Source organism: Macaca thibetana, chromosome 11 (assembly GCF_024542745.1).
Source record: "Macaca thibetana thibetana isolate TM-01 chromosome 11, ASM2454274v1, whole genome shotgun sequence".
NCBI classification, from domain to species: Eukaryota; Metazoa; Chordata; class Mammalia; order Primates; family Cercopithecidae; genus Macaca; species Macaca thibetana.
In genome coordinates, this window is record NC_065588.1 from 20,106,557 (window position 1) to 20,121,022 (window position 14,466).

Genomic DNA, 14,466 nt, shown 5'->3' on the forward strand with positions numbered 1-14,466 from the left:
TTGTCTTCTTTGCTTGAACTTTTCCCAGAGAGAGGGGAACACTATCTTATCTCGCATGAGATTATCTCATATGATGTTCATTAGCATTTCAGAGTTTAAGTAAATGAATGGATTGTGTAAGTATTGAAAGGTTTTTGCTTCAGATTATTTAGATAATAAAATTGAGCTGACTTCCTTAAAGCAATAGTGTTTCTTATGTCATAATTTAAGATTTTGATTTCTGGGTAAGATTGTTGAGAAACGGAAACAAAACAATTTTTGTAAGATGGAAACTTTAGCATGTAAAAGGTATATGTAAATGGAAGGCCACAGTGCAGTGAAGTCATGCCATTTTCTTGGATTATTTTTACTAACAGGATGTTCATATTATTTGACCTTTTGCTCCCACTGTCTCAACTGCACTGAGTTATGGCATCCAGAAGCGGGAAGGTGAGTTTCCTGCTGTATTCTCCACTGGCAGGTATGACATGTATAGGGTTGTATTCTTTTGGGGGAGTCACACTTGGATAAGCCATTCATGGGCAAGAAAGAGACCAAGAATATGAGTTAATATCTGTGTCATATGAAGTACAGTGAAAGGAACTGGGCATATTTAGCCCATAGACGAGAAAATGTTTAAGAGAAATATAAAGTAATTTTCAAATATTTAAAGGGCAGAGAGGGGTCGCAAGCATATTCAATGGTTTACAACCCCAAAGGGTAGCACTAGAATTGATGGTTACTAAATCATTTTGATTCTTATTCTATAATGTCTTCTGCTCCTTTCTATTTCAAAGTTAATATTTTAGTTCACACTCTCCTTAATATTAATACTTCCTGACCTACTGTAATAAGGTCTCCATTTATCTCCCTGCTTTGAATAGTTTCCCCTTTCAATCCAGTATGTATATTGCTTCTAGCTTAATATTTCCAAAGCATAGTTATTATTGTATTACTTCCCTGCTCAAAACCCGTCAGTTGTCCCCTATTGCAGCAGTATCCTGACTGGGGTACACGTGTTGCAGGAGGCTCACAAGGACTTCTCAAGAGATTCTTAGGCATAGATAATTTTATGATTATTAGTATCCAAATTGTCAATTTTTTCAAATTGACCTGCCTGCTGTGAAGATGGGATACAATTTGTGAGTTTTCCTTTCCAGTGATTTCTTACACAATTGCCCATCTCCGACCTGACAAAAGAAATGCCTAGCCTACTCATCCTGAATCTTGTGCATCAGCCCAGGCTGCAGAATTTCTGGTGTTAAAAAAGGGGCAGCTTGAAATGCTGGTGATAATTGGACTCTAATAACATCCTCTTGTTGATAATATAGTATCTCATTCCTTGCTGTGAATAAAATTAAGGTGAATCTAATTGAGTTGTTAGATGGTAGTCCCAAATATTTTTTTATGATAGATCATTGTAATTTCTGCCATATGACTCAAAGGTTCAAAGAATTACGTGTTATTTCTATAATAGAACTCGTTTCACTCTCATATACTTATTTATATGATGCTTATAAACATCTATGAAAGCAAAACTAAGGCAGAGAATTGATGCTGAATCTACTTTTTGTAATAAATAATATTCATCCACTTATACATGAAATAAGTTTTTTAAAAAGGCTTAATATAAAAGAAAAGGCAGACAATGGTGCAGTGCCTTTAAAATAATGAGGGAAAGTGATGTTTAAATGAGGCTATATAACTAGTCAGGTTATAAATCAAGTGCCAATAAAGACATTTTCAAACATTTACAAAATGAATAAAAAGACACATCTATTTTGTTAAGGAATACATTTCTAATAATATTTTTACTTTTATATTTAATAATGATTTATCAAAATTTGTCAAATATTTATGTTTTAACCAATTGTGTTCTGATCATCATTGTAATGATAACTTTACCTAGAACATTTTGGTAACAGGAAATAAATTTCCTTTACATCTCAAACATTTTTTTTTTCATAGAAGTAAAAAAGCGTGATTGACAAAAGAGGAATTTTAGGATAAAACTGTGGAGGAAAGGGAATGAAAACAGAAGTTCAAGAAAGAAAAACAAACTGTAGAATTTCTAAGAGAGCATGAACATACATTTTTCAAATAAATGATTTTGAATTCCAATGGATACATTAAAAGAATGCTGTAGCAAGCTTTTTTTTTAAGTCAGCATTTATAATATTGCTGGAAATTATATTCTTGCAACTATTTAAAATATTTATGATATAAAATATAACATGGCAAAGAAAAAATTGTGCAAGGAAGTATACAGCTTTTTTCAAAATTCTTTGAGGAATATTTCAGCAAAATATTTAAAGGCCTTGGAATAGAATCCAAAATCTTTAGCACTTCAGTGACAGTCCCATGTACGTTTTCAGCTTTTAATTTTTCACTATTATTCTTCACCTACCATAAATACTTGCCAAACTGTTCTACTTTCTGTTCCTGGAAAAAGTCCTGCATTTTTCATTGTTTGCATCATTATCTCCATGTGGAATGCCCTTTTCTTCCCATTTTCCACTCTAAAAATTCTACGCATCTTCCAAAGCACGTATGAAGAGCCTCTCTTTCCTGGAGCTATTCTTGGTTCTATCCTCTGACATCCTATAGCACTTTTCCTTTTATTTGTTGATCATCTAGTTTATCCAGCTTTACCTCTGGATTAGAATATTTGTGGTATAAAGATGAATAAATTGTGTTCTCCAACCTTGACTAGTTCTCAATCTGTATTTGAAATTCCCATATTCAATGCAGAACAAAAATTAGTGACTTTTAGTCACCGCATATTGTTTCATGCACTGATATTGAGGTTTTTAAAAATTTCCTAACCAAAATAATTTTCTTCAGATTTTGTGAATCCAAGCCTCCTATCAGATAACTTAACTACATTCTTTCTATCTGTTTCACATTTACTGCTAGCAAAGACTATAATCTGAGAAAAAATGGATTTTCACCGGATAATACACCAGCTGGGTGTTTTCTGTTTTACTGGTGATGTATTACTCTGTGGCAAGGTCTTACTTATTCTCAAAAACATGTAGATATATCTAGTGATGGAAAAAAATCTATATTAATTTTTTTTTTTTTTGAAGCAGAGTCTTGCTCTGTCCCCCAGGCTGGAGTGCAGTGGCGCCATCTCGGCTCCCTGCAAGCTCTGCCTCCCGGGTTCACGCCGTTCTCCTGCCGCAGCCTCCCGAATAGCTGGGACTACAGGCGCCCGACACCACGCTCGGCTAATTTTTTGTATTTTTAGTAGAGACGGAGTTTCACCGTATTAGCCAGGATGGTCTCGATTTCCTGACCTCAGGATCCGCCCGCCTCGGCCTCCCAAAGTGCAGGGATTACAGGCGTAAGCCACCGCGCCCGGCAATCTATATTAATTTAATAGAACAATATTTATCTTTGTGCAAAGAGAAAGTGCATTTTATATAGAAAGATCTGAAATGCCTGTTTAAGAACTTGATGCACTATAATACATTTCGATTGAGGTATGTTTAAAAAACAAAGCAAGATGCAAATGAAAAAAGGATGCTGTACAATTAGATTGCCTCAGACATCAAAAACCTGTATATTTATGCTGTACTTGCCTACACAGAGGAACACTGACTTGTTTTGGACACAAATCCTAACAGTTGGGGTAAGTAGCAAGCATGAGTGAGAAGAGACGGGCTATACTAGACAGTGAGCTCCTTAAGGACAGGAGGTGTTTTGTCATTATCATTATTCCCATTACATATTTTAGAAAAACAACTATTACATGTTTTACCATATTTGTTTCCAATACTTACAACAACCCTGAAAAGCAGGTGATTATTAAAATGATTATTAAATCATTTTAAAGCATTAAGGTGATTATTCTCATTTTACAGATGGTGTAACTGAGGCTCACATATGTAAAGTAACTTTTCCATAGTGACACTTTAGAAATGCAAGATTTGAGATTCAAGCTTGGATTTCTGTTGATAGCCTTACTTCTCAAATATCTTGCAAAATTATAAAATGAAGAATAGTAGGCATTGTTTAAATGTTTATTGAATGTTAAGAAAGAAAAAAAAAAAGCGGGCACGGTGGCTCACGTCTGTAATCCTAGCACTTTGGGAGGCAGAGGCGGGCAGATCATCTGAGGTCAGGAGTTCAAGACCAGCCTGGCCAACGTGGTGAAACCTCGTCTCTGCTAAAAAATACAGAAATTAGCCGGGCGCAGTGGCGGGCGCCTGTAATCCAAGCTACTCTGAAGGTTGAGAATTGCTTGAACCCGGGAGGCGGAAGTTACAGTGAGCCGAGATCGCGCCACTGCACTCCAGCCTGGGCGACACAGCGACTGCGTCTCGGAGGTGGAGGGTGCGGGGGTGGGAGGGAAGAAAAAAAAAAAAAGCTTTGTGACAGGAAAGTTTGCAGGTCCTAATATGCTTTGGTTGGAAGAGGAGGCTCTATAGAAATAGCACCAATAAGAGATAACTGCCCATAGTTTTCAGGTTGGGTGGGACTCAGATTTTAAGACCATAATTGAAAGAATTCCTAAGCCTCCCTTAGTGAAATTTTTCTGATTATTAGGCACACGGAAGTAACTGTGGCAATTTCAGGGAAGCAATTGGGAAGAGGTATTTCCTTTGCTAAAAGGGTAGTAGTTCGGCTTACTCTTTCTTATACATGGAAAAGAAGAACAAGAGCATTTGGATTAGATATAATTTGCATGTTACAGTACATAAATTGGTCACCGCCTGATGTGCAATGATTCTTCCCCAGTTTCAAATTCTTTGGGAATGTGGTTTTATTCCCTGTATTTTAAACATATGTTGTGAAAGGACTAGTCATATTATTCTATGACTTTGCTTCCCTGCCAGGCAATAATTGGTAATTGTTCAAGAGTAGACAACAAACTTGAGCTAGTCTAGTCGTAGACAGGATTACAATTTAGTATCCAAATGGGGTCACTTTTTCCTCAACTTTTTATTTTGAAAAACTTCAGGCATACCAGAAGTATCAAAAGAATAATACAATAAATACAATATGCTGTATTACCTAGATTCTACAACTGTTAACATTTTGTGACATTTGCTCTATAGCTCTTTCTCTATCGATATGTCCTTTTTTCCAATTCATCTGAAAGCAAGGTACAGACATTATTACACTTTTTCCTTAAATACTGCAGCATGTATTATCTCACAGACACAAATAATATTCTTCTTCATAAGCCCAGTATTGCCATCACACCCAGCTATTCCCCAAACATTCTTTGTACGTGTTCCTCCACTTCCCAGGATTATGTATTTCATTCAGTTATTATGTTTTGTATTCTTTTAAAATCTCCTTTCAATATCATTTATGCATCTGACATTTTTCAAGAAACCATGATGATTATGTGAATCCAGAAAGTCCCACAATCTGGATTTTTCTAATTTCTTTCTTATAATTAGCTCCAGATTAAACATTTGGGCAAGAACACTAAATAAGTAATGTTATGGAAACTGTCAAACTTTAGAGAGGGGGAGGGTGCACTAATAGTCATTATGCTGAAACGACAGGTATGAACTGGAATGCTTGGCCATGCTAATCATAGAACCCCACCTGCAGCCAAAAGAGCTAGTCTGGGAATTGGCACAGGATCTAAAATGGGCCAATAGGAGTTTTTTTTTTTTTAAGTATTTTAAATTGATCTGAGAAAAAAAGACTCCTACAGACTGGTTGCTAAGCTGTTCGTCTGAAGCTGGGAAATATTTAAATGTAGGTAGAAAACAGAGTAAGTGGGTCCTGATGGCATTTGTCCTTTGGTTTCAGTTCTCTCTTAAAATTAGGTTCACCTCTGTTCTTTTAATACAATTTATTGAACATTTATTATGTGCCAGATGATTTTTCAGTGCTTTGCGTGTATTAAATCGTGTAATCCTCCTAACACAGTTCCATGAGATGGTTTTTATTACTGTCCCCATTTTAGTGATGCCAGGGAAGGAAAGCTTAATTCACTTGCCAAAGACTGCACAGCTAAAAGAAGATGATGGAACCAAAAGAATCCATAGCACATGATCTTGATCACAGTGGTAAGGTTACACCAGAAGGGACGAGACTCCACCTACTGTTTACTCTTGTGCTTCAACTAGTCAGCTTGGATTTTTGTCTGCAGTCCCAGAGTCCAGGTTCATACACTTATGACTTCCAGTCTTCAGATACGAATGGATAAAACCCCCTTGTCAGACCCTGTTTTTGCCTCTTTCAGACACAGGCCTTCATTATGATTAGGGGCGTGCTCTTAATTAGGAGTTTTCCAACAATTTGTTTGTAAGGTCCTACAGGATATTACTGTAAGGAGTACATTAATAATGAAAGAACTTTGACAAAGGCAGGGTTGAAGCTTTGATAATAACTGTTCAGTCAAACCTATGAAAACATTGAGGACATCAATTAAGAGGAAATAATATTCTACACACTGAGCCTCTTTCACTATATTATTATCTAAAAGCAAATTGTTTTAAGGGGCTCTATTCTTAATGTATTGGAAGACTGTGTACTCAGTTCTAAAATACACAACAGAAGTCAGTATGAAGGAAGTGGTCTTCTTGATGACAAGGACAGATGACAGGGTATTGTGAAATTTTAATATTTAGTATGATTGGTTGTAAATTGTTCCCACATAGCTGAACTAATTTGCAAATAAGAGATGATGAGTCAGATCTTCCATGGGTATGGTAATACATGTGAATAAAATCTGAAGTTACATAGGTGTGATTTAATTTTGAGTTACATTGCTGTCAATTCATGTATAGCAATAGAATCCCTCCAAGTTTTAGGACTCCAGGTGTAAGTTTTAGGATATTTCTGTGTGTGTGTGTGTGTGTGTGTGTGTGTGGCGGTGGGGGGATTTCCTTATTCTAAAGTGCAGCAGTGCCATCACAGTTCACTGCAGCTTCAGGTGTTCACCCACCACACCTGGCTAATTTATTTTTTGTAAAGACAGTGGCTCACTATGTTTCCCAGGCTGATCTTGGACTCCTAGCCTCGAGCGATCCTCCCACCTCCGCTTCCCAAAGTGCTCGGATTTCAGGCATAAGCCATGGTTTCTGGCCTGATATTTATGTTTTTAAAGATGAAATATAAAACTAAGATATCGTTCAGAGGCATAAGTTCTATACCCATTTTATACTAACCATCAGTTGTATGGGGGGCCATATGTGTCAGCCAGTCACTTTTCTGAGTATTTTTCACAATAAATTTGGAATCAGCGTTTAAGAAGATTAAAGAAGAGTGACACGTATGGGTTAAAGGAAATAATGTTTCTGTTGATAGAGCATCTTTACAAGGGAGCTGTTGTTGCTTCTATTTTAAAGAAGGAAAAGTTGAGTCATCAAGTTAAGTTACTTGTTTAAAGTCGATTAGTAAACAGGCTGGGCATGGTGGCTCATGCTTGTAACCCCAGCACTTTGGGAGGCTGAGGCAGGCGGATCACGAGGTCAGGAGATCGAGACCATCCTGGCTAACACGATGAAACCCCACCTCTACTAAAAATACAAAAAATTAGAAAATTAGCCGGACGTGGTGGGGGGCACCTGTAGTCCTAGCTATTGGGGAGGCTGAGGCAGTAGAATAGCTTGAACCCGGGAGGCAGAGGGTGCAGTGACCCGAGCCACTGCCCTCCAGCCCCTGGGCAATAAGAGCGAGACTCCAGTGCAAAAAAAAAAAAAAATAAGTAAACAGTGGATCTGAGACTAGAACTCGGGTTTTCCCCACTGCAAAGAACAAAGATTGCTGTCACATGCTGGTGTTTAAGAAAGAATAAATGCTGTAGAATGAGTAAAGGAGAGTAATCATGGGCGTAGCACAGGATTGGCGGTAAGCCTTGATTTAGAATATTTGCTGATGTAATAAATATGCTAAAGAAGGGTTAAACAGTGTGATGGTCCAGTTATTTTGATTTTGTGTAATTTATTTCCTTCATATGTAAAGAGAATCAAATATTAACGCTGATGCTGATATACAAAGGTGAACTATATTTCAACAAATATGGATTAGACTTTAGTATATTTGTAATACTGTATTACTGAAAAGTAACAGAGCTTAGAATATTTTTACACACATTTTTTCCAGCTTTTATTTCTAGGGGCCTTGACACATGAAGTATTACGGTGCCAAGTTATATTTTTTATTTCTAGTGAATTTTTCCTTTGACTATAGGCTAAGACATTTTAGTCAGACTTGATTTCTTTTAGGAATTGCTTTAGCAGGCGTAGACTAATTTTCAAGAGTGGATTGAGTTATTTTTGAATACTCATGACACATATATATTTTCTCTTATCTGGTTTTTTTTCCCTCAGTAGAAACAATTTGTCCTTCTCTTTTAAAGTCCTTGAGAAATATACATTTATTAACCTCCATACTAACCCACCATTACATGTACATGCAAATGTAGATTTCATCTTAAATGAATCCCTCAAATGCTGCTATCAGAAAAGACATTTTAAACTGTCATAACAAGATCTTGCTGGTGACAGCAGAGTTGGAGCAAGGCTAGAGTGTGATTCAATCATTGTTAAAAGTTCATGTTCCTCTCATTACATTCTTGCTTTTAATTCTCATAACCAGCCTGCAATGATAGATGAAAATATGAGTTATTTCTTTGTGTTGGCAAAATCACAATTCAAGAAGACATAGTTTCCTTAGTTATTTTTACAGTATATTGTTTATAGTACTTGATATGGTTAGATGAAAAACAAATCCACTCAAACTTTTTTTTGAAGATAAAAGGAAAAGCCTTGAAATGTTTAGTTACATAGCCCTAATGAAATATTTTCTTCTGTCTGCATAGGTACAGGTTATTCTGATGGGATCCAGAACTAAATGAGGCATAAACCTCAAATATGTTTAACATTATGCTAGGTAGTATATATTTTAAAAATGCGTTTCCATGTGCAATAGATTCTCTCCCTAGAAAATTGTTATATATATGTACACATATATGGTATTTTGCTTACAATTCAAGTTGTTTGTGAACCTTCTTATGCACATTCAGGGATCCAGATTAGACACCATTGATCCATTAGCAACTTGTGAGGTTGCTATGGAAATGTTGGGTAGTATACTTTTAAGTCAGTAAGGCTGACCTGTATAAGGAACCTGTTTGGTGTTCTGGCACAACCCCTATTGGAGTGGGGTCTCTTCTTGGTCTGTCTCTGTACCTGTATAAGACCCCTCTGCTCTCTCAAGCTGCTTCACTGGCACTATACACAGGGAAAATTCTCAAAACTTTTCTCCATTGTAATCACCTTTATTGAAAAATAACTTATCAATGGCAGTACATCAAAACATGGCATTTATTTCCTCCTTCCTCCTCCTCTTCTTTCTTTTCCTTCCTTCTTTCTTCTTCCGTCTTCTTCCGTCCTCCTCCTCCCTCCTCCTCCTCCTCTTCCTCTTGTTCTCCTCCTCCTCCTTCTTCCCCTTCTACTTCCCCTTCTTCTTCCCCTTCTCCTTCCCCTTCCCCTTCCCCTTCTTCTCCTTCTCATTCTCCTCCTTCTCCTTCTTCTTCTCCTTCTCTTCCCTTCTTCTTTCTTCCTCCTTCCTTCTCCTTCCTTCTTCTTCCTTCTTCTTTCTTCTTCTTTCTTCCTCCTTCTTCTTCCTCCTTCCTCCTCCTCCCTCCTTCTCTTTCTTTCTTCTTCCTCCTCCTCCTCCCCCCCGCCCCCACCCCGAGACAGGGCCTCACTCTGTCATTCAGGCTGGAGTGCAGTGGTGCGATCATAGCTCACTGCAGACTTGACTCCTGGGTTCAAGCACTTCTCCTACCTCAGCCTCCAGTAGCTGGGACATGCATGCCACGATACCTGGCTCTTTTTATTTTCGTAGAGATGTTGCCAAGGCTGGTCTTGAACTCCTGGCTTTAAGCGATCTTCTTGCCTTCGCCTCCCAAAGTGTTGAGATTATGGGTGTGAGCCACCATTCCTGGCCCTGGCATTTCATAATTCCTAGATGCACTTGCTACACCTAAGCAGTTTTATTTTTGTTTCAGTTTTCAGTGAGAGCTCCCTTTGCCTCATCAAACTCCCTCTCCTAAACCCTAATCTCTTAACAAAACTGGAGTTCTCTGTCTGTATTTATAGCTTCTCTCTCCTTTTGCTAGATTAATGAGAAGCAGTTTCTCCATTATTGAGTGGAAAAAATTGGAATCTGCTGTTGCCTACAAGCCATTTAATAAAGAGCTACACTATTTCTCTATTTCCTTAGGAGGATAAATGAGTATTTTTTTGGTGATAAAATATGGCATATGTAACTGGGCAACAATAAAAACTTGAGAAATTAGTTTAAGGATTTATTTATAGTTCCTCTGAAAATTGCCTATGTTTATTCATATATTTATAGTATTACAAAGTCACATATGAAGCAATAACTGATACGTTTGTAAAGACTGCCTAAGGAATTCAAGAAGACCTTAGACATTTTGATACCCACAAAGGGCCAAGTTATTAAAACAACTTGAAACCAGTTGTCTATATAATGACGACTACCTAAAGGAAAAAAATTACATGTGGCCACTGACTGTGAGCTTTCATTGTCTTTGCAAGGCAATTTATTAAAAGCTTGGAAATGTGAAAGAGAGTTGGCACAGTTACAAACCTCAGAGCATACTGCACATGGTAAACTATTGGCAAACAAAGCATAGGACGAATCCTGGGCATACAAATTAATGTACAAAGGAAAGTTTTGCAGATGTATGATTGAAATTCTTGATGAAGTATTTCAACTCTACTGAATTTGGGTACTCCCACAGCACAATCTTATCTTGCTTCTGTTGGAAAGAATTATTGAAGAAACATCCAGTTAAAGTTGAAATGATTGTGACAAGCCTGTGTTATAAATATGTGGTAAATGTCTAGTCTTAGCTCTAATTGGTCTTATTTTAATGTGTTTATTGTTTAATTGCTTGTGAGAATGATTTATTCTTTCATAGAACTGAGATTAATGGCAACTGTCAGCTTTATTGGCATTGCTATCAGAGAAATGACCAAAAGTCTCAAAATAGAATTGAGAAGACAGATTCTAGGCACAGGATAATGTCAGACTAATATAGCTACATGATAACTGTATTCTAAAAGTGTTACTACTTCAGTGTTTTTTAGTGTGTCCATTAATGTCATTTTTCATTTTCATTTTTTTAATGTATGGGGTTGAGATGATATTATGGGATTGAGTGTAATTGCCTCTTATAGAATACGTGGGACTGATATTTTCTAAACCTAGGCCAAAATCCAGCACTTAAAACCATTTATTTGAAACCCTAAGGTTTCTTGTATCTTCTGTATAATAATATTTTTGGTGGAAGTTTGGAAAACTATATACAAGGATAAAACATCTTTTGGATATTCAATTTTGTTAGATTGCTCTAAGCCTTTACGTGTATTTGGAATCTACGTCATATCTGTGCAAAAGTAGCCTTGCCACTTACATAGTTTCATCTGTTGGTTGATAGAAAAAAACCTGATATATCCTTTGCATATTCATGTTATTGTTGTGTTTTCCATGTCAGGTCAGATTTTCATATTACTTAGCTTTGAGGTGGGCATTGGAGAAGACTACCATTCCACATAGTATGCATTTTTAAATGTCTATAAATTCAGATTGTTACAATACAGCTAAACATGATGAGAAGTCTTATGTTCTTCAGGGAACAAAATTCAATAATACAGTGAATACATTTAAATGGGGAAATGTAACCTATAAAATATAAGAAATTGCATGATAGCTATTTGGTAGAACAAATGAAAACTCAAGATTTCAGTGAAGAAGAACCTAGAAAATATATTACTTTGTTTTCTGCTGTTTTTTCTTTATTATGAAGTATAATATGTATGTAGAAAAATGGATAAAATAAATATTTGTCATGTGGACAAATAATTATGTGGTAAACACTGTATAGTCACCACTGAGGTCAAGAAATATAATGTAGCCAGCTCCCAGGAAGTCCCCAACCGTGTTTGTCCCTCTCTCATCACAACCTCATCTCTTTGACCTAGAGGTATTCATTCTGTGCTCTTTTCTCGCCAAGCTGTAAAGAAAGGTAGGGAGTACTAATCCCTCATATCCATCTCTAAAAACTACATTTTAGTTTAGTTGTTTCTTTAAAAAAGAAACTCTGCTTGAATGGCCTCATATATTTCTTTTTGCCTACCAACTGTATCTCAGTATTACATTTATGAGACATATTCACATTGTTATATATGCTGTAGCATAAAGTTTATTTTCGTTGCTGTATAGTATTTCATTGCATGAATATACCGCATTTATATCTGTCCTACCATTGGAAGACGTTTGACTTGTTTCCAGCTATGACTGTCCTTGTACTTCTATTCAAGTGTGCATTTATACTACTTTCTCTGGACATGAAATTGTTAAGTGGAAGGAATGCAAATCTTCAATTTTACTAAAAAATGTCAAATGATTTTCCAGCAATATATGGGATTTCCCATTGCCACATTCTTACCAGCACTTAGTATAAATTTTTAAAATTTCTGTTAGTGTGATGAACATACAATGTTATGGAAATTTGCATGTCCCTTATTACTAATGAAATTGAGCGCCGGGCGCAGTGGCTCATGCCTGTAATCCCAGCACTTTGGGAGGCCGAGGCGGGCGGATCACGAGGTCAGGAGATCAAGACCATCCTGGCTAACACTGTGAAACCCTGTCTCTACTAAAAATACAAAAAATTAGCCGGGCGTGGTGGCGGGTGCCTGTAGTCCCAGCTACTCAGGAGGCTGAGACAGGAGAATGGGGTGAACCTGGGAGGCAGAGCTTGCAGTGAGCCGAGATCGTGCCACTGCACTCCGGCCTGGGTGACAAAGCGAGACTCCGTCTCAAAAAAGAAAAAAAAAAAGAAATTGAGCAACATTTCATACATTTCAGCATTTCAACATTCAATGATTTTTTTTTTTGTTATTTTGCCTAGTTACAGTTTTGCCCATTTTTCTTCTGTATTATCTTTAAAAAATCTATTTATAGAAATGATTTGAATATACCAGTTTTTTGTGTGTTTATGCATTGCAAATATCTTTCTCTTTTTTTGTAATTTTTTTCTTCATAGTTCTTTAGATAAGAAGATGTCCTTAATGTTACATACAAAATTTATCAATCACTCCTTCATGAATAACTTTGTTTGCATCTTATTTAAGAAATCTTGGCTGGGTGTGGTGGCTCATGCCTGTAATCCCAGCACTTTAGGAGGCTGAGGCTGGTAGACCACCGAGGTCAGGAGTTCAAGAACAGCCAGGCTAATATGGTGAAACCTCATTTCTACTAAAATTTCAAAAAATTAGCTGAGCTTGGTGGCACGCATCTGTAACCCCAGCTACTTGGGAGGTTGAGGCAGAAGAGTTACTTGAACTCGGGAGGCGGAGGTTTCACTGAGCCGAAATCATGCCATTTCACTCCAGCTTGGGCAACAAGAGTGAAACTCCATCTCAAAAAACAAACAAACAAACAAACAAAAAACTTTTCCTACCCTCAAGTCATATAGATATGTTTCTCTATTATTTTATAAATACTTATAATTTTGCTGTTTTAATATTGGTCTTTGTCTGATTGGATTTAGTACATTTTGTGAATAACAGTCTGATTTATTTTACCCTACATGGATATTCAGTTTTCCTGGCACCATTTACTTAAAAAGCTGCCATGACTTTACTAATAGATTATGGTATTTCTGTCATATACAGATGCCCATACCAATGTGGCCTGACTCTGAGCTCTCTGTCACTAGGCTCGTACCACACTGTTTTATTTACTTCAGTTTTAAAATAAGTCTTGACATCTGTTATAGCAAGTTCTCCTACCTTGTACTTCTTCAAAACTATTTTGGCTATTCTTGACTTTTGAACTTTCATGTATATTTTAGAATCACCTCGTCAAACTCTATAAAATGACTATTGAGGTTTTGTTTGTGATTGAATTGAATCCATTCATCTGGGAAGAACTGACATCACTATAATAGGGAGATACCAACCCCTGAACATGTTTTTAATTTCCATTTGTTGGGTCCTTTTTACTGTTTCTCAATTAGTTGCATAAGTTTATCTATAGAAGTCTTATACATATGTTCATTGATTTATTTTAAGGTACTTTGTATTTTTGATACTATTGTAAATAGTACCACTTTTAATTTTATTTTTAACTGTAGAAATAAGTTTTTATATTGATTTTTGTATCCAGGAACAATGCTAAGTTTTCATCACTAAAAAACTATCTGTAGGTTTTTTTGGATTTTATATAAATGCAATTATTTCCTCTGCAAATAATGACAGCTTTATTTGCTTATTTTAATCTTTATACCTTTTATTTGTTTTTCTTGTCTTATTGTACTATCTGGAACCCCAAAACAATGTGAATCAACATTGTAACAGTGGATATTTTGTCTTGTTCCTATATTAAAGGAAATTATTTCATCATTAATTGTTATAAGTACCAAAAAACCCACATTTTTTAGATATCCTCTAACCCAGGAGATGGCAATCTATG